The following is a 19880-nucleotide window of genomic DNA, read 5'->3' as shown; positions in this document are numbered from 1 at the left end:
CACCAATTCTATTCAAGTTTTTCAGTATTAAAAAATTAATACGATATTTATGATCAAGTTATGTGTAGTTGGTATCGAATGGAAAAGTTCCAAGATGCTTGAAATTATGAACAGCTTTACTGCATTGGGGCCGACTTTATGAGGTTTCAAATTGCCAATAATACATCTATCCGCCAATGCAGAATAAAGCTTAGTTCTTTTAGAAATGGGACAGTTACGAATGCCTGTATCTCAAAAACCATTCGTTGGAACCAAATACTTTCTATGAAGAAAAAGAAGGCAATGTTATGATCTTTCATGAAAAAATTTGAAAAAAAATATTTACCGTTTTTTGTTAAAGAAATTTCTACTTTATTCTTGGTATCTCCCATTGGCCGACGCACACTTTTTTCAGTCGTGGTATTGATCAGTTTCTCCAACTTATACTTCGTAAAATCTATATTTAAGGTGGCTTCACCCTCCTTCTTCAATTTCTGATACTTTTTGGTCCAATACTTCTCTGGAAACTGGAAACTGGAAGCATTTTAGTGGATTCAGTTGTTTCGAAATGAACAAATTTGATTATTTTTTACCACATTTTTGAACGTTTTTTTTTCGGTATCGGTTTTACAGCTTAAGAGCTTTGGAACTATCAAAAAATGGTTGTTTGAGGTTGGATTTCAATTAGTCATTACTACGCAACACTTTCAGTTTATCGGAGAAAATTGTTTTGGACATTTCAGCGATCTACCCTTAGTTTTTCGTTTATTGAAAATTAAAAATGCTGGTATGAGACTTGACTTCCTTGATGATCCTTAACCGTTGTTGCCGATCATGTGCTTCACTTCAATGCTTGATTTGAACTTTGTGGACATTATTGACAGTGTTTGCATACTTATCCACCACAAAAACTCAGTAATTCTTTGAATAATCAACGGTTTTGTCAGCTATCAATTTGATGATGACGTATTTTCAAGGAAACTGTGCAAAATTATTTTTTTCTTTTTCTCTTGCATCGTACATATCTCAAAAACGCGTAAATTTTAAATTTTGAAAAAAATAGGTCGAATAGTACTTTTTACAGGCAACAAAATGCTGTCAAAATTTTTAATATCCAATAACTAGTTAACGAGCTATTAGCAAATGAAAGTGTCCCATTTCTAAAAGAACTAAGCTTTATGCGAGGATTCAATGTATGTTTTGAACGTTATTCCGGAACTCCCGTTGGAAAAAATGTTACTTAAAATAAACAAACGTCAAATTTTGTCCAATTGTCTGTCTGTCTGTCTGTCTGTCTGTCTGTCTGTCTGTCTGTCTGTCTGTCTGTCTGTCTGTCTGTCTGTCTGTCTGTCTGTCTGTCTGTCTGTCTGTCTGTCTGTCTGTCTGTCTGTCTGTCTGTCTGTCTGTCTGTCTGTCTGTCTGTCTGTCTGTCTGTCTGTCTGTCTGTCTGTCTGTCTGTCTGTCTGTCTGTCTGTCTGTCTGTCTGTCTGTCTGTCTGTCTGTCTGTCTGTCTGTCTGTCTGTCTGTCTGTCTGTCTGTCTGTCTGTCTGTCTGTCTGTCTGTCTGTCTGTCTGTCTGTCTGTCTGTCTGTCTGTCTGTCTGTCTGTCTGTCTGTCTGTCTGTCTGTCTGTCTGTCTGTCTGTCTGTCTGTCTGTCTGTCTGTCTGTCTGTCTGTCTGTCTGTCTGTCTGTCTGTCTGTCTGTCTGTCTGTCTGTCTGTCTGTCTGTCTGTCTGTCTGTCTGTCTGTCTGTCTGTCTGTCTGTCTGTCTGTCTGTCTGTCTGTCTGTCTGTCTGTCTGTCTGTCTGTCTGTCTGTCTGTCTGTCTGTCTGTCTGTCTGTCTGTCTGTCTGTCTGTCTGTCTGTCTGTCTGTCTGTCTGTCTGTCTGTCTGTCTGTCTGTCTGTCTGTCTGTCTGTCTGTCTGTCTGTCTGTCTGTCTGTCTGTCTGTCTGTCTGTCTGTCTGTCTGTCTGTCTGTCTGTCTGTCTGTCTGTCTGTCTGTCTGTCTGTCTGTCTGTCTGTCTGTCTGTCTGTCTGTCTGTCTGTCTGTCTGTCTGTCTGTCTGTCTGTCTGTCTGTCTGTCTGTCTGTCTGTCTGTCTGTCTGTCTGTCTGTCTGTCTGTCTGTCTGTCTGTCTGTCTGTCTGTCTGTCTGTCTGTCTGTCTGTCTGTCTGTCTGTCTGTCTGTCTGTCTGTCTGTCTGTCTGTCTGTCTGTCTGTCTGTCTGTCTGTCTGTCTGTCTGTCTGTCTGTCTGTCTGTCTGTCTGTCTGTCTGTCTGTCTGTCTGTCTGTCTGTCTGTCTGTCTGTCTGTCTGTCTGTCTGTCTGTCTGTCTGTCTGTCTGTCTGTCTGTCTGTCTGTCTGTCTGTCTGTCTGTCTGTCTGTCTGTCTGTCTGTCTGTCTGTCTGTCTGTCTGTCTGTCTGTCTGTCTGTCTGTCTGTCTGTCTGTCTGTCTGTCTGTCTGTCTGTCTGTCTGTCTGTCTGTCTGTCTGTCTGTCTGTCTGTCTGTCTGTCTGTCTGTCTGTCTGTCTGTCTGTCTGTCTGTCTGTCTGTCTGTCTGTCTGTCTGTCTGTCTGTCTGTCTGTCTGTCTGTCTGTCTGTCTGTCTGTCTGTCTGTCTGTCTGTCTGTCTGTCTGTCTGTCTGTCTGTCTGTCTGTCTGTCTGTCTGTCTGTCTGTCTGTCTGTCTGTCTGTCTGTCTGTCTGTCTGTCTGTCTGTCTGTCTGTCTGTCTGTCTGTCTGTCTGTCTGTCTGTCTGTCTGTCTGTCTGTCTGTCTGTCTGTCTGTCTGTCTGTCTGTCTGTCTGTCTGTCTGTCTGTCTGTCTGTCTGTCTGTCTGTCTGTCTGTCTGTCTGTCTGTCTGTCTGTCTGTCTGTCTGTCTGTCTGTCTGTCTGTCTGTCTGTCTGTCTGTCTGTCTGTCTGTCTGTCTGTCTGTCTGTCTGTCTGTCTGTCTGTCTGTCTGTCTGTCTGTCTGTCTGTCTGTCTGTCTGTCTGTCTGTCTGTCTGTCTGTCTGTCTGTCTGTCTGTCTGTCTGTCTGTCTGTCTGTCTGTCTGTCTGTCTGTCTGTCTGTCTGTCTGTCTGTCTGTCTGTCTGTCTGTCTGTCTGTCTGTCTGTCTGTCTGTCTGTCTGTCTGTCTGTCTGTCTGTCTGTCTGTCTGTCTGTCTGTCTGTCTGTCTGTCTGTCTGTCTGTCTGTCTGTCTGTCTGTCTGTCTGTCTGTCTGTCTGTCTGTCTGTCTGTCTGTCTGTCTGTCTGTCTGTCTGTCTGTCTGTCTGTCTGTCTGTCTGTCTGTCTGTCTGTCTGTCTGTCTGTCTGTCTGTCTGTCTGTCTGTCTGTCTGTCTGTCTGTCTGTCTGTCTGTCTGTCTGTCTGTCTGTCTGTCTGTCTGTCTGTCTGTCTGTCTGTCTGTCTGTCTGTCTGTCTGTCTGTCTGTCTGTCTGTCTGTCTGTCTGTCTGTCTGTCTGTCTGTCTGTCTGTCTGTCTGTCTGTCTGTCTGTCTGTCTGTCTGTCTGTCTGTCTGTCTGTCTGTCTGTCTGTCTGTCTGTCTGTCTGTCTGTCTGTCTGTCTGTCTGTCTGTCTGTCTGTCTGTCTGTCTGTCTGTCTGTCTGTCTGTCTGTCTGTCTGTCTGTCTGTCTGTCTGTCTGTCTGTCTGTCTGTCTGTCTGTCTGTCTGTCTGTCTGTCTGTCTGTCTGTCTGTCTGTCTGTCTGTCTGTCTGTCTGTCTGTCTGTCTGTCTGTCTGTCTGTCTGTCTGTCTGTCTGTCTGTCTGTCTGTCTGTCTGTCTGTCTGTCTGTCTGTCTGTCTGTCTGTCTGTCTGTCTGTCTGTCTGTCTGTCTGTCTGTCTGTCTGTCTGTCTGTCTGTCTGTCTGTCTGTCTGTCTGTCTGTCTGTCTGTCTGTCTGTCTGTCTGTCTGTCTGTCTGTCTGTCTGTCTGTCTGTCTGTCTGTCTGTCTGTCTGTCTGTCTGTCTGTCTGTCTGTCTGTCTGTCTGTCTGTCTGTCTGTCTGTCTGTCTGTCTGTCTGTCTGTCTGTCTGTCTGTCTGTCTGTCTGTCTGTCTGTCTGTCTGTCTGTCTGTCTGTCTGTCTGTCTGTCTGTCTGTCTGTCTGTCTGTCTGTCTGTCTGTCTGTCTGTCTGTCTGTCTGTCTGTCTGTCTGTCTGTCTGTCTGTCTGTCTGTCTGTCTGTCTGTCTGTCTGTCTGTCTGTCTGTCTGTCTGTCTGTCTGTCTGTCTGTCTGTCTGTCTGTCTGTCTGTCTGTCTGTCTGTCTGTCTGTCTGTCTGTCTGTCTGTCTGTCTGTCTGTCTGTCTGTCTGTCTGTCTGTCTGTCTGTCTGTCTGTCTGTCTGTCTGTCTGTCTGTCTGTCTGTCTGTCTGTCTGTCTGTCTGTCTGTCTGTCTGTCTGTCTGTCTGTCTGTCTGTCTGTCTGTCTGTCTGTCTGTCTGTCTGTCTGTCTGTCTGTCTGTCTGTCTGTCTGTCTGTCTGTCTGTCTGTCTGTCTGTCTGTCTGTCTGTCTGTCTGTCTGTCTGTCTGTCTGTCTGTCTGTCTGTCTGTCTGTCTGTCTGTCTGTCTGTCTGTCTGTCTGTCTGTCTGTCTGTCTGTCTGTCTGTCTGTCTGTCTGTCTGTCTGTCTGTCTGTCTGTCTGTCTGTCTGTCTGTCTGTCTGTCTGTCTGTCTGTCTGTCTGTCTGTCTGTCTGTCTGTCTGTCTGTCTGTCTGTCTGTCTGTCTGTCTGTCTGTCTGTCTGTCTGTCTGTCTGTCTGTCTGTCTGTCTGTCTGTCTGTCTGTCTGTCTGTCTGTCTGTCTGTCTGTCTGTCTGTCTGTCTGTCTGTCTGTCTGTCTGTCTGTCTGTCTGTCTGTCTGTCTGTCTGTCTGTCTGTCTGTCTGTCTGTCTGTCTGTCTGTCTGTCTGTCTGTCTGTCTGTCTGTCTGTCTGTCTGTCTGTCTGTCTGTCTGTCTGTCTGTCTGTCTGTCTGTCTGTCTGTCTGTCTGTCTGTCTGTCTGTCTGTCTGTCTGTCTGTCTGTCTGTCTGTCTGTCTGTCTGTCTGTCTGTCTGTCTGTCTGTCTGTCTGTCTGTCTGTCTGTCTGTCTGTCTGTCTGTCTGTCTGTCTGTCTGTCTGTCTGTCTGTCTGTCTGTCTGTCTGTCTGTCTGTCTGTCTGTCTGTCTGTCTGTCTGTCTGTCTGTCTGTCTGTCTGTCTGTCTGTCTGTCTGTCTGTCTGTCTGTCTGTCTGTCTGTCTGTCTGTCTGTCTGTCTGTCTGTCTGTCTGTCTGTCTGTCTGTCTGTCTGTCTGTCTGTCTGTCTGTCTGTCTGTCTGTCTGTCTGTCTGTCTGTCTGTCTGTCTGTCTGTCTGTCTGTCTGTCTGTCTGTCTGTCTGTCTGTCTGTCTGTCTGTCTGTCTGTCTGTCTGTCTGTCTGTCTGTCTGTCTGTCTGTCTGTCTGTCTGTCTGTCTGTCTGTCTGTCTGTCTGTCTGTCTGTCTGTCTGTCTGTCTGTCTGTCTGTCTGTCTGTCTGTCTGTCTGTCTGTCTGTCTGTCTGTCTGTCTGTCTGTCTGTCTGTCTGTCTGTCTGTCTGTCTGTCTGTCTGTCTGTCTGTCTGTCTGTCTGTCTGTCTGTCTGTCTGTCTGTCTGTCTGTCTGTCTGTCTGTCTGTCTGTCTGTCTGTCTGTCTGTCTGTCTGTCTGTCTGTCTGTCTGTCTGTCTGTCTGTCTGTCTGTCTGTCTGTCTGTCTGTCTGTCTGTCTGTCTGTCTGTCTGTCTGTCTGTCTGTCTGTCTGTCTGTCTGTCTGTCTGTCTGTCTGTCTGTCTGTCTGTCTGTCTGTCTGTCTGTCTGTCTGTCTGTCTGTCTGTCTGTCTGTCTGTCTGTCTGTCTGTCTGTCTGTCTGTCTGTCTGTCTGTCTGTCTGTCTGTCTGTCTGTCTGTCTGTCTGTCTGTCTGTCTGTCTGTCTGTCTGTCTGTCTGTCTGTCTGTCTGTCTGTCTGTCTGTCTGTCTGTCTGTCTGTCTGTCTGTCTGTCTGTCTGTCTGTCTGTCTGTCTGTCTGTCTGTCTGTCTGTCTGTCTGTCTGTCTGTCTGTCTGTCTGTCTGTCTGTCTGTCTGTCTGTCTGTCTGTCTGTCTGTCTGTCTGTCTGTCTGTCTGTCTGTCTGTCTGTCTGTCTGTCTGTCTGTCTGTCTGTCTGTCTGTCTGTCTGTCTGTCTGTCTGTCTGTCTGTCTGTCTGTCTGTCTGTCTGTCTGTCTGTCTGTCTGTCTGTCTGTCTGTCTGTCTGTCTGTCTGTCTGTCTGTCTGTCTGTCTGTCTGTCTGTCTGTCTGTCTGTCTGTCTGTCTGTCTGTCTGTCTGTCTGTCTGTCTGTCTGTCTGTCTGTCTGTCTGTCTGTCTGTCTGTCTGTCTGTCTGTCTGTCTGTCTGTCTGTCTGTCTGTCTGTCTGTCTGTCTGTCTGTCTGTCTGTCTGTCTGTCTGTCTGTCTGTCTGTCTGTCTGTCTGTCTGTCTGTCTGTCTGTCTGTCTGTCTGTCTGTCTGTCTGTCTGTCTGTCTGTCTGTCTGTCTGTCTGTCTGTCTGTCTGTCTGTCTGTCTGTCTGTCTGTCTGTCTGTCTGTCTGTCTGTCTGTCTGTCTGTCTGTCTGTCTGTCTGTCTGTCTGTCTGTCTGTCTGTCTGTCTGTCTGTCTGTCTGTCTGTCTGTCTGTCTGTCTGTCTGTCTGTCTGTCTGTCTGTCTGTCTGTCTGTCTGTCTGTCTGTCTGTCTGTCTGTCTGTCTGTCTGTCTGTCTGTCTGTCTGTCTGTCTGTCTGTCTGTCTGTCTGTCTGTCTGTCTGTCTGTCTGTCTGTCTGTCTGTCTGTCTGTCTGTCTGTCTGTCTGTCTGTCTGTCTGTCTGTCTGTCTGTCTGTCTGTCTGTCTGTCTGTCTGTCTGTCTGTCTGTCTGTCTGTCTGTCTGTCTGTCTGTCTGTCTGTCTGTCTGTCTGTCTGTCTGTCTGTCTGTCTGTCTGTCTGTCTGTCTGTCTGTCTGTCTGTCTGTCTGTCTGTCTGTCTGTCTGTCTGTCTGTCTGTCTGTAAATTGGTCGGTCAATAAAGTTCACGATTTTTTTTTTTTTTAACTACTGTTATCAAGATGTTTTTTTCTCAGCGAACCTCCCATCGCCCATCAGTTGTTGCACTTATGTTCATGTATCTTCTTTTCAAATATCAACCTTGGCTTGGCGCTATCTACAAAATGCACTGTGAATGCAAGAGAATGTTTCTAAAATGTTTTTCCATACATAACCTAGCACCTCATCTTTTTGTGAAACTCCATCCCAAAATATTTTTAACATTAGTATTCCTTTCCCAGCTTGCAGCTATTTAAATCATTAAAACAGTGTTGACACTCCAGCGTAAGAATTAATTAATATGGTTCGAAACGTTGATAAATGACTCAATAAAACCGTACAAGCAAGGGCACCCGAGTGGGTTCCATTTCAAATGATCGCCTTATTACCCTTGCTTACCGGTTTCGGTGTAGCCATCCATTTTTCGGTGGACCTTTTCGTGATTCATTGGAGCCGGGCATTATTTATTGTAATGATTTAGAAATACAACCTCTTTTATTGAGGGGTTTGAAATCGATAGCTGTACTGAGTTAAATGTTGCTCCAAAGATTGTTCGAATTCGAGCCACGATCAAAGATAAGCAACTTCTTCTCCGAAAGACAACAACCATCGAGGGCTACTTCGAAGAAGCACCGTTTGATAAATTAGCCTGCGCGCATTGATTTATTATTCCACCTTTGCTGCAAACTGTCAACGGGTCGGATAATGGAAGAATGTAATCATTTTTCATGCCTTGTTTTTGACTTTGTTTGCACCTGCCCAAAGGTCTCATGATTTCAAACGACAACGCATCTCTTGAGGATCATTATTTTGACCTTATTTTTCTCAACAGATCGTACTCAGCGTGGGAGCGTTCCGAAATCGAAGAGAGCAAAATATCAGTTTTTTTTTCTTTGAATGTGTAAGAAGAATATAAAAAAATACAACATTTCTCTGGGATGAATTGAGAAAAAAGTTGCAAAAAATATCTTCGACAATTCTTCCCATTCCAAGCACTGATCAATATGTATTTATGGAACTAATATATGTTATCTAACAAATCACCCTCTTTACGAAAAAATGTCGCATCCATAACCGGCCCCTAGACCTGCCACGGTGTTGATCAGCAATGTAGACTCGCGTTCACTGTCAACCGGTAAAGTTCCTCAATTTCCATCGGGAAAAAGTAGTTCACTAGCATGAATTATTCGAACAATTCGAGCAATGCATCTCACAGAAGGAGCCGACTGTCTATGGGTTGATAATTCCGTCATAAACTGAAACGATACTGTCTGTTTGGAATCGATCATATCGATTAGCGCAACCTGTTGTCGCGTAGTGCCTTACGCCTAGAGACAGAGTCGGATTTCGAGGAAATGATAGGTTGAACATTCCTAGTTAGTCATGGATTCCCCGAAAATGTCTGACTTAAAGATACACAGATACCTATTTATTGTATTTGTTGGGAAAAATGCGAAAGACTTTTTTTTATCAAATGTAAGTTTTGTTCCACTGATTACTAAATTAGGCGCTGTCTCTAGATAAAGATGCTTTGGCATGGCTTAAAGAAAAAAAAACCTACAGTTGATAAGTTTTTCTCATGCCAATCACCAATCTATCACACCGAGTCGTAGGTTTTTCTCTTCATTGTGCTCAGAGCAAACCAGGCCACGCAGTTCCTTATAAGGAGCTGTCTCCCCAGAATAGAGTGATACGTGTGGCCGTTTTCCCTATTTATGAGATAACATGAAAAAAACACACAAAGTAGCACTATCCTAGCAGTGTCAACTTCCTTTAGGCGTAGAAGAAGGAAAAAACCCGTTTCGGCCGAATGGGGTTCCATTTCGGATTCAGTGACACGCTGACATTATCTGGCGTACTGCATCGAACATGATGCATCCCGAGGAATGACGACGTTCGCCATCTATTCCGCATTTATTTTGCTAGATTCAAGGGTTTGTGGAAGGAGAACTCCCCTGCGGAAAGCTAATGCTAGAAGGGAAAACTGGTCCTATCATCAGTCGGTTAGTTGGGCCACACGGGCTGGAGTCGCGGAATCCAAGACCCGATCGCTTTGCCGGATAAGCTGAAGAAGTAACGAATGGTGACATTATTCTTCATCAATAGCATTGATCCACGCAGAAAGCGGCAGAGCTTCGTGGGTTTTGAATGGGCAGGAGCTCAAGCCTCACGGAACCGGAATCAAGACAGCACCTACCTCAGCTAGATTAGACAGCTATTAGGCGGTAGAAGGTAAAAGCACAGAGGTGTAGTTGAATTGGGAACTACGATAGAATAGTCAGGATCTAGTGCTCAGAGATATCGATGCAAAGATATTTGGCGGCAGGCATCCATAAAAAACGTTACGCAAAAATGCACTTTTTTAACTCTCTCCCGTATGTCACAAAATAACAATGTTCCGACGTACCCCCTATGAAAAACAAATAACGCTGAAAAAATTAACATTAATATTTAATTTTTCTAAATCTATAAAACAAGTGATTTAGAATCAATTTGAGATGTTACATTTTTGACAAACTGAACCCTTCTTTGCAGTTTGGGTCTATATGACCCGAACTGTACTCTCTAGAAGCGAAATCTCAGGAACGGTTGAGATAGATAGGTACGAAATTTTTTGACTTCTCCTAAAATGAGAAGCTCTACAATTTCTCATTTTTAGATTTTTGCAAAGGGATTTTTGACTCTGGTAGAGTCACCCAGCAAAAAAGGACAATTAGCCGGTTAGGGTCATAAAGACCGGGATTATTGTTTTGGTTATAAAATCAATACTACTGACCCGATTTATATTGACTGTGCCATATTGAAATTGTTCAAATGTCGGCTATCAAATGCTTCTGATTTTGAGTTTCAAATTTTATGGTTGACAGGAAATGACCTTGAAGCCAAAAAATCATTAAAAATGGGTGTTTTGCATCAATGATAATTTATTTAGTTGAAGTTGCGTTAAAAAACTTTTGATTGATATGAACTCAGGTAGACTGAAAGCTTACCTATATAAAAATAAAAAAAAAGTATTTGATTTTACAGAAAACAGCTGGAAATTTGTTGAGTCCATAGATTTTTTTTCCCATGATTTTATTACTATACTAGCTGACCCGGTGTGCTTTGCTCCACCTTCCAAAATTCAATTAAATTTGTTTAAATAATTAAAATTCAGTTTAATTGCCTAGACAGCGTTTCAAACCAAATTTTATCATAATTAAGAAGCGAATGCTTTAAAAAAAGCAGCACCTGAAGTTTCCTACTACAGTTCAAAGATGATTTAATAATATTTTCTTAAAATTGATCTTCAGATTTGTTTTTCAAGATGTGAAAATTTTACTCTGTTTTTATAAGCTTCAAAAAGTTCATAATCATGTCAAAATGTATGTTTTAATGAAATGGATTTCCAGTCCTTTCCCTCTGGCAATGCAAGAAGTGCTAATATTAAATCATTTTTTGTATCTAAATCGCAACATTTCGCTTTATTTGTCTCATAAGTTTTCAAATTATGCCAAATATGAAATGAATAAAGATCTTCTTTCCAACTCTACCCAGAAAAAATGAATGGTCTCAAATTTTTCGTTTGCAAACAACCTCTCTTCCTTTTGCTCGATAAATTCTCGATCCATGCCAACAAACTTGTATGGAAGCCCTGATAAGTTTTCAAGCAATTCTACGCAATTCATATGGAACTCCCTTTGATCCTCCCATCTTAACACTGCAACGCAGACAGGTTTGTAACACTCATAAAAACATATCTCGTACCCAAATACCTTGCCACTTTAAAATCATGTTAATAATTTTTTTGCCACATACTAAATTTGTAGACATGACACATAACAACTTAAAGCAATGACAAACAGCATATTTCGACTTTTTTCTGCAAATTACTATACTTTTATTTGTTTAAGCAAAAAGTGTAAATAAAATTCATATGGATAAGCTGTAACCCAATGAATCAAGGAAAAGAATGGTTTTTGAAAAGGGAAAAAAATATATTTAAATTTTGTTATTCAACTGAATCACAGCTTTTTTCTCTTTTGTGATTAGGGTCCTTTTTCAGATTTCAACTAACTGACCTTATCTTTTCATTAAGAATCGAATGAAAAATAGGTTTTCAAAAATTATATGGATCGAAAAAAAATTTCTGTTCATGCTTCGATGGTGCTTCGATGGTGGTATGAACCTTAAAATGTAGATTTTTGCGCCGAGAAGGTTGACAGTTATCAAAGCTTCCTTTGCTTCTATTTTTTAATTTCAATCTTCATTTCAATTAAGATACCCCGGGCAAGTGCAAACGGATTTTGCCATAGTTGAACTTTTATACGTTGTGTATTTTCTTAACTCAAAACTATTCCGGAAAATGCATATCCTCACCATTTTTTATGAAACAGTGGTTTATTTTACTGATAACTTCCACTTATGCTTGCAAATAATAAAAAAAAGTTCTCTACATTCGAATTTTCTACAATAGATTTTAATGAAGATCAAGAAATTTTGATGAAAAAAATTGCCGTTCTGTTCAGTCACATTAAATTCCAATAGGTAGTTATAAATCTACAATTGTGTTCGAAAAAGAATGAAATTGACCGTGACCAAGAATGACTAAGACTAGCAGCCATTTCTGCCTGGGTTGATATTTTTTCATGAAATTTTCACAAAACCTAGTTCAACTACCCATCTTACACTCCACAAAATTTGAAGACTGTAGAATGAATGAAAAAAAAAGATACTTTCTTTTCTCGTATAAAAGAGAAATTTGAGATTGGTTCAGAACATTTTCTGTATTTTTGACAATTTTCATTGAAAATACGTGAAATTTTGCCGAAAGATGTGAAAATATTTCGAGTATTGAAACTTGCTTCAATTGGAATAAAAACAATTGCCTGTATTTCAGTTGTTTATTAATGGATTGCAGAACCTTTTTCATACAAATGTAGAATTTTCTTCATATTTCAAGAAAAAATACGGATTAAATTATTTTTCTCGGTTCAGAAGGAACACGGCTCATTAGGCGGCGCACACCTTCTTCGTCCATCGTTTAAGCTATTTTATTCCACCAGGTCTTCATCTGATTGATGTCTTTGTCAACCTTTCCTTTTGCCGTGAGTCTCCTCTTCATTATGGCCTAGTATTTCTCAATTAGGCGGAACTGGGGGCAGTTGGGTGGGTTAAGGATTTTCGAAACACACTGGACCCCTTTTTCTGCATACCATTCTTGAACGACTTTGCTGTAATGACAGCTTGCTAAATCTGGCCAAAACATCACGAGATGGTCATGAGATCGAATGACCGGCGAAATTCATTTTTGGAGACACTCTTTTCGGCATAGTTTTGACGCCTATGTCTTCCCAACCAAAACCCAACCAAAAGTCTCGTTGAGAAGGTCAAACGCAGCTTCATCAGCATAGTCAATGTGCTGCATTCGTTTTATTCAGCCCAAAAATTTTCGTTCTTATTGAAACTTTGAAGTTCCATTACAGATTTGAATGGCCTTCTATTCAGCTCACAAGTAATCGTTTAGTCAGCAAAAACCAAAAAAAAATCTCTCTTCTCCTCTCCTACTTCGGTCACCACCAGCTCCTGAGGTGCTGCCAGTTTATCGACATTCATCTTTATTCCTCCCATCACCATAATTGATTTGACTTGACTGCTTTGTTTTTGACTTTGTTCGATACACGCCGGCACGCACGCCAGTTCTGCTACACATTTGTTTTATTTGCTCACTCAAGCAATCAAACAACCTTATTAAAAAAAAATAGTCCTGATACCAGATTTGAACTAAAACTTGACGTGGTTAGAAGCTTTCCTAGAATATCTAGGGTAGCTAGCGGCCAGCAGCGAAAACGCATGTTAATTTTTACTCAGAAACATTACGAAACGGCATGTAAGTCAAACATCGGTTAAAATATTATTGCTTTTCAAAAAAATTGGAAATACACGTTTATAACTTTTAAACATAAAAACTAGAAACTCTTGAGTTTATCTAGATATTTAATTGATGAATTGCTTCAGTTGACTTTCAATGTGTGATAAATTTGTGGTAAGTAAATACAATTGGACGAAATTTTTTAGACTGAAAATATTTACTCTTTCCAAAAACAATCATTTGCGAGTTTGCTTTAAGATGTTCTTAGTTTCAATTTCAATATAAGTTATACATTTCAACAATTTCCAAACTCCAAAAAATAATTTATTTATTTATTATATGCTGATTTGTGATGTTCGTTCACATTTATTTTTATTCATGAAATGGCGGACATATCTCAAAAAGGGTTATTTGAGGATCTTTTTGGGACTTAAAGTCCATGGAAGGCTATTTGAGACTCAATTTGTAACTTTCATATTGAATGGACGCAATAGAAATGTCACAAAAAGGCTTTTGAGGAACTTTTTTGAACTTCAAGTCCATGGAAGGGTATTTGAGACCCGATTTGCAACTTTTAAACTGAGTGGAAGCGATTGTCATGTCACAAAGAAGGCTATTTAAAGAAATTTTTAGAACTTCAAGTCCATGAAAGCCTATTTGAGTCATGAATGGAAGCGATTGGCATGTCACAAAAATAGCTATTTGAGGAGCATTTTAGAGCTTCAAGTCCATAGAAGGCTATTTGAGGCCCTATTGGTAACTTTAATACTGAGTGATGCGACTTGTCACAAAAAGGCTATTTGAGGAACATTGCGTAACTTTCATGCTCACATTCAAGAAAATTCAGTACCAATTCCCTTTGAAAATTTTGTTCTGCGAAATTTGAATTTTGGAGACACTCGTTTAAGTGAAGGGGCTTTTGGTTGCATGGGTTATTTGTAACGCAAATTTTAATTTTTTTTATCTTAGCTGCAAATGCCCTGCCAAATCATAATGTTTCGTGCAAATTTGTCGGAAAAAACAAATTTAAATTTGGCTGGAACATTCCCCCGAGCCGTTGCCAGGTGAAATTTTTGACCTGTGATTTGCCTGTTTGCTAGCTCGATACGTCTTGATTCCTTCCCGGAGTCGAATTCTCCTCACGGTACTGTGGGCAGCACCGGATTTTGTGGCCAAATCACAATCTGACAGATTAGAATGTTTCCTTATACTGTTTGATAACGCGCCATATGGTATTTCTGGGCAATTTCAGCTGTTAAGCTAGCCTAGATGCAGACCACAATGTATTTTCCAAAAAAAGTGTGCAGAATTTGTTTCCTTCTTCTGTCAAAAATACATACATAAAGTTGACAAAATTATAGACACGTCGGTGCCAAGAACTTTCAAATCTGTTCACCAGGAGCATCACAATATGACCAAAAGTTTGTTCCAATTTCAAATAAAGCAGTGATTGAATTTTGCTGAGCATGAATTGATCAACCTTCTCTCGCTCACTGCTTTACTCGGAAGCAAAGGTTGCTTTGAGGCAGCGAAAACGACAAAACCGATGATGCATACGCTCTCAATATGGCCCGCCTTCAAGAAGCAGTATAGGGTAAAACTGTACAAAACGCACCAGCTAAGCATAATTGCTATTTAAAGCGATACCAATCATTTAAGAACCAAATTGAGAGTTGACAACAATTCAAGGATGAAATCTACGTATTATCGAAAAGAAAAAATATGATAAAAACTCGATTTTGACTATATTTTTGTAAAAAAACTAAAACAGCCAGAAAACAAACCGCGGGGTAGAACGCCAAAACTAGTGGACAGAACGCACCAAACAGGAAGGGTGGTAAGAAATAGAACAATGATTATACGGAATGTAATTATTGAAACACCAAATGTTTAATTACATGTTCATCGTAGTTTTGTAAACTACCATTTTTTGGCTAAATATCATTTAGTATTGCTAAACTGATCGAAAATTTCGCTTTTCAAAATACACTTTTTAATATCCTTATATATAAAACGCCTTCAAGTAGGCAACGAAATTCAATTTTTTCGACTGATATAGTGAAATCGCGGCAAACATGGCGGCCGATAATTTTTTCGAATCGAATATTGGTGCACCGTTTTAACTCGAACAAGGACAAAATTTGTTATAATTATGCAATGTTATCGTCATTTGGGAGTCAGCAAATAAAAAGAAAGGCATTTTGTTTTGATATTCGGGTTTTGTCAAAAGTTAACAGCATTCAAAATTTGAGCGTAAAACACGTGGTCTTGTGGGCATTCTGCCCCAATTGTCGTAATTTTTAGTTTTGGACAAAATTTGTAGGAAGTTAATAAAATACAACAAAATATTTATAGTCTTCCGAAAAAGCACATGAGTGGTAAAAAGATAAGCTGTAGTTTGATCAGATTGCGCAAGCCGTTTTACCATAAAACCTTATATGTAACTTATGAAAAATTACAAGTTTAACGCTGATTCCATTAATTCCTCTGTTTCAAAGAACTGAAGTAGATTTTGTGAACTTTTTATCTATTGAATGATGAAAAAGCTTGTTTACTACAATAAAAATGAAGAAAAACATCATTCGAAGCCATAGGTTAGTGTATATTTGAGAAAGAATGACATGGGCCATTTTACCCCGCTGGTGCGTCTTGTACAGTTTTACCCTACATTCGAGGCAGCGAATCCAAAAAGCCAAACGAATGGCTCTCACTCATCTCCTGTTACAACCTTGAGGGAACCGAATTCAAAAGGCAGAGCAAACCCGAGTCTCCTCGTTTGTGCCTGGATCGAATGCGTGAGGTTTTTCTGCTATTGCTATTATTGCACAGCAACCGCACGCAGGCAGCTAGTTTTTTCGTTTCTTTTTCCTCCCCCCTCTTTGCACTATACGTTGCGGGCCGTGCAACGCAATAAGTTCGGTTGTTTTTGTTGTTGCCTCAAACTTTGCGGCGAGGTTGAAGATGTTCTCCTCAACAACAGGTATCGGCTGGAGTTATTCAAATTCAAGAACGTAAATGAGTATGTGTGCCTCGTCTTCTTCATGCATCATGTAGCAACCGAACGTTGAGAGAGTTCGTTCGGGGCAGCAAACGAATAGTATCTCTCAGAGCAGATCCTCCTCATGGGGGGAGGTTTGAATGAATGTATATGTATCATCTCCTGTATAGCTATGCGAGGCCTCAAAGTGTGTATTTTGAATGCCTCTGATGAGAAAATTGGTGAGGATTTCAATCACTGAAATAAAGTAAGCTCGGTCAGCTGAGTTTCATCAATATCCATCGACGCTATCAAAAATGGAACTGGTTTGAAAATGAGATTGATTATGGCCCAACAGGTCATTTCAATCTTTTTGTCAATGGATGGTTGTATGAAAAATATCGTAATCAATGTTTTATTGGAAGGGGAGGGGGTTTCAAAAGCAAAAATGTTTGCATAACTAGAGAACCATTCAAGCAAATGGTACCAAAATCGGCATGGTAGGGGAATTGGCTGAAGAAATATTTCAATGCATGTTTGGTACTCCTTCTTTTTCCAAAAAGAAAATTTAAAGGTGGTAGGTACAATTTTAAATATAATTCGAAAATAATTCAAGCAAACGGAACCAGATATGGTATGTAAGGGTATTTGGATTCGAGAAATGTTTCAACGATTATTTGAGAACCCACCCTTTTTCCATTGGAGAGGTTGAAAGAAGTAGGGGGGCTTCCATACAATATTCAATGCAAAATTTGATAACAATTCGAGCAAATGGATCCAAATCGCTTGGAGGAATATTTGTATATAAGAAAATTTTATGATTGTTTAAAACTCCTCCCGATTTGCATTGGGAGAAAAAGAATTGGAGAGGGGGCTTAGACAATTTGTTGCATTAGGTACTCGATAACTGATCTAGCAAGGGGAATCAAATTTGGCATGCGAGAGTATTTGGGTGAACGAAATGTTCCCAAGATGGTTTGAAGATCTTTCCACCTTTAATTATAGAAACATAAAGAGGATTGGTAAAATAAACGAGAAAATGGAACTAAATTTGTCATGGGAGGATATATGGATACGAAACAAGACTCTATATATCTATCTTGAGACCTCTTCCCCCACTCCCCCTCTCCATGATCCCAGTAAACAAATACGAAGAGAAGAGTTTTTTTTTTAAAATACCACAGCTTTTTCAAAGATGTAGAAAGTTAATCAGTCGAAAGGCACCAAATTTGGTACGCGTTTATATTCAGATACGAGTAATATTTCTTAAATTATTAAGGATCCTTCCCTTCTCACAATGAGTGAGATAGCAAGAAGAGACAGGAGCCTCATACAAGTCCCTTTGGACCGATTTTTATTTCTATTTCCGATTATTCGGTAAGAGTTAAAATAAAAAAAGTTATTAAGCTTAAAAATAGAACAACATGTTTAAAGATGGTCGATATTCATCACTGTCAATGAGCCGTCAAAATGTTCGACCACCCCGACCGGAACACTCAATTCGAAATGCATGCTGATTCGTCAAATAATGAGCGATTTCAGCATTTTTTTTTGCGATAGATTGCAAAATCTTAAGATTTCTTCTTCGTTGTCTTCCAATCCCGCCTTTTGACGAGGTCTTTGTTTCATTTCGGCCACCCACCTAACTTGTCTTTTTTTCTATGATGAAAGGTTTATTATCGATACAAAAAAGAATGAGTTGAAATATTTCAGTTCTTTGTGGAACAGTTTTTAAAAAAATATAAGACAATAAAGCTATGCGACTGATTGAATTGTAAAAACTTCAACCGAGAAAGTACTGAAAGTAAAGTTCCTTAGCTCCGTTCGTTTTGCCATTTTTTAAGAAATTACCAAAAAAAAATTCTCAGCGAAAGTATTTTCCGTTGCACAAAATTTGTTTATCATCATAGAACTGTGCTTCTGTGATTTTTAAGTGAAAAAAAATGATATTTTAGTAGGGTTATTTACCCTGTAGGAAAGTTGAAAACAGGAAATGAAGATCAGTTATCCAAATCTTCCCCACAGTTTAGTCTGGCCTACTCTCCAATCACTATGTGAATACGATTTGCAATCAAATATTTGATGAAATCTTGAGATTTTGCATAAGACCTTGTGCTTGGCCTTGGATTAATTTTAGCCTGCAGTGCATACATTTTTTAGAAGTCGGGTCATTTTGGGCAATCTAGAGTGCACCCATACCCATACCCCCTTAGAAGGGATTCTACTAAACACTGGGTTATATTTTCTTAATTCGTTGTATTTTTTTTTCGATGTTCTTCATGTGATAAATATCACACAAAAAATTTAGTTAGTGTTCATTGGTTTTCGTGTTTTTACGGATTTAATCATTTATAAGACCATTTTTATTTCAATACTAGCTGATCCCATACGAACTCCGTTTCGCTTTCAACTTGGAATAAGTCATGAACAGTTTGTCTGAAAGTCAATTCCCAAGCATTTTTCAGATGCACTTCTGAATTCATTGTTAAGTAATAATTGCAAAAATATTGGATAATCACTTTGTCTGTTGTCTGCTACTAAATTTGAAATCAGTAATCAATTGACCGTGCCAAAAAACCACGTGTATAAATTTCGACTGAATCATAACAACATAATTATTGCCAAAAAGCTAAACCCCTTTCGGGGGCTCTTATATAATATTTGATATTTGAAATCGATTGCCCTTCCCTCCAAATTCCCGTGTGCAAATTTTCAAAGCAATCCATTGTAAAATAACGTCAATATTGCTAAAAACAGTGAAAAATTAATTTATATGGACGACCCCTTTCGTCGACCCCTGGCCAAACATTTGACATCTGTAATTGATTGCCCGTCCCTGAAAACTATTGTGTGCAAATTTTCATCTCAACCCGATTTTTAATAACGACGATAATGCAAAAATATTGAAAGGTTTATATGGACGACCCCTTTTGCCGACCCTCACACTGAATTTCATACCTGAAGTCCATTGCTCATCCCTCAAAACTCTCGTGTACCAATTTTCGTCTGAATTCGATGTATAATAACGACAATATCGCATCAACAGTGGATAGTTAATATGGACGACCCCTTTGGCTGACTCCTTATTTAAGTTTGGATAAGTGAAATCAGTTGTTTGTCCCTAATAACTTCTATGTGCAAATTTTCATCCCAATCTGATGTATGAAAACGTCAATATCACTAAGATACTGAAAATTTAATATGGACGACCCCTTTTGCCGGCCCCTAACACGGAATGTAATACCTGAAATCGATTGCACGTCACTCAAAACTATCATGTACCAATTTTCATATGAATACGATGTATAATAACGTCAATATCGCAAAAACAGCGAACAGTTAATATGGACGATCCCTTTGGCTGACCCCTTTCGCAAAATTTGACACCTGAAATCGATTTCTCGTCTTTCAAATCACTCATGTGCAAATTTTCAACACGATCCGACAAAAAGTAACGTCAATATCGCGAAAACAATATTTGTCTTCTATGGACGACCCCCTTCGGAAGGGGTCATCCGAAAATCTAAAAACATTTTTCATCATTCCTGGTCCTAATGAGCATCCATGCCAAATTTCAGACCTCTAGCTCTTAAGACGGCTGAGTCTATAGAGGACAAACAAACAAACAAACAAACAAACAAACAAACAAACAAACATACAGAAATTGCTTTTTATATATATAGATTAGGGTGTCCCAAAATTGCATTACTTCTGGGAATCTGGGGGCTCACCCTCCAAATGGTAGATTAGGATGTGCCGAACAAACTTTTGTATGGGGCCGACTAAAAAAAATCATGTTTAGAGGTTCCGCAAGCGCGATTTTTAAAAAAAGTCCACTTTCAAAAGATTTGATTTTAAATAAATTCTGGGTCCAAAAATGTTCATATAATTTATATATTTTATATTTTTTAAATTTTGTTTGAGTTAAAAACTACACGTGAAAAATACAAAATGAACCAAATTTGTATCAAAATGTAAAACTAGCAAGCTATTTTCAAGAAAAAAAAAATTTTTTGGTCC

This window comes from Uranotaenia lowii, chromosome 2 (genome assembly GCF_029784155.1).
Source record: "Uranotaenia lowii strain MFRU-FL chromosome 2, ASM2978415v1, whole genome shotgun sequence".
Lineage (NCBI taxonomy): Eukaryota > Metazoa > Arthropoda > Insecta > Diptera > Culicidae > Uranotaenia > Uranotaenia lowii.
Note: the sequence above shows the minus strand (reverse complement) of the source record.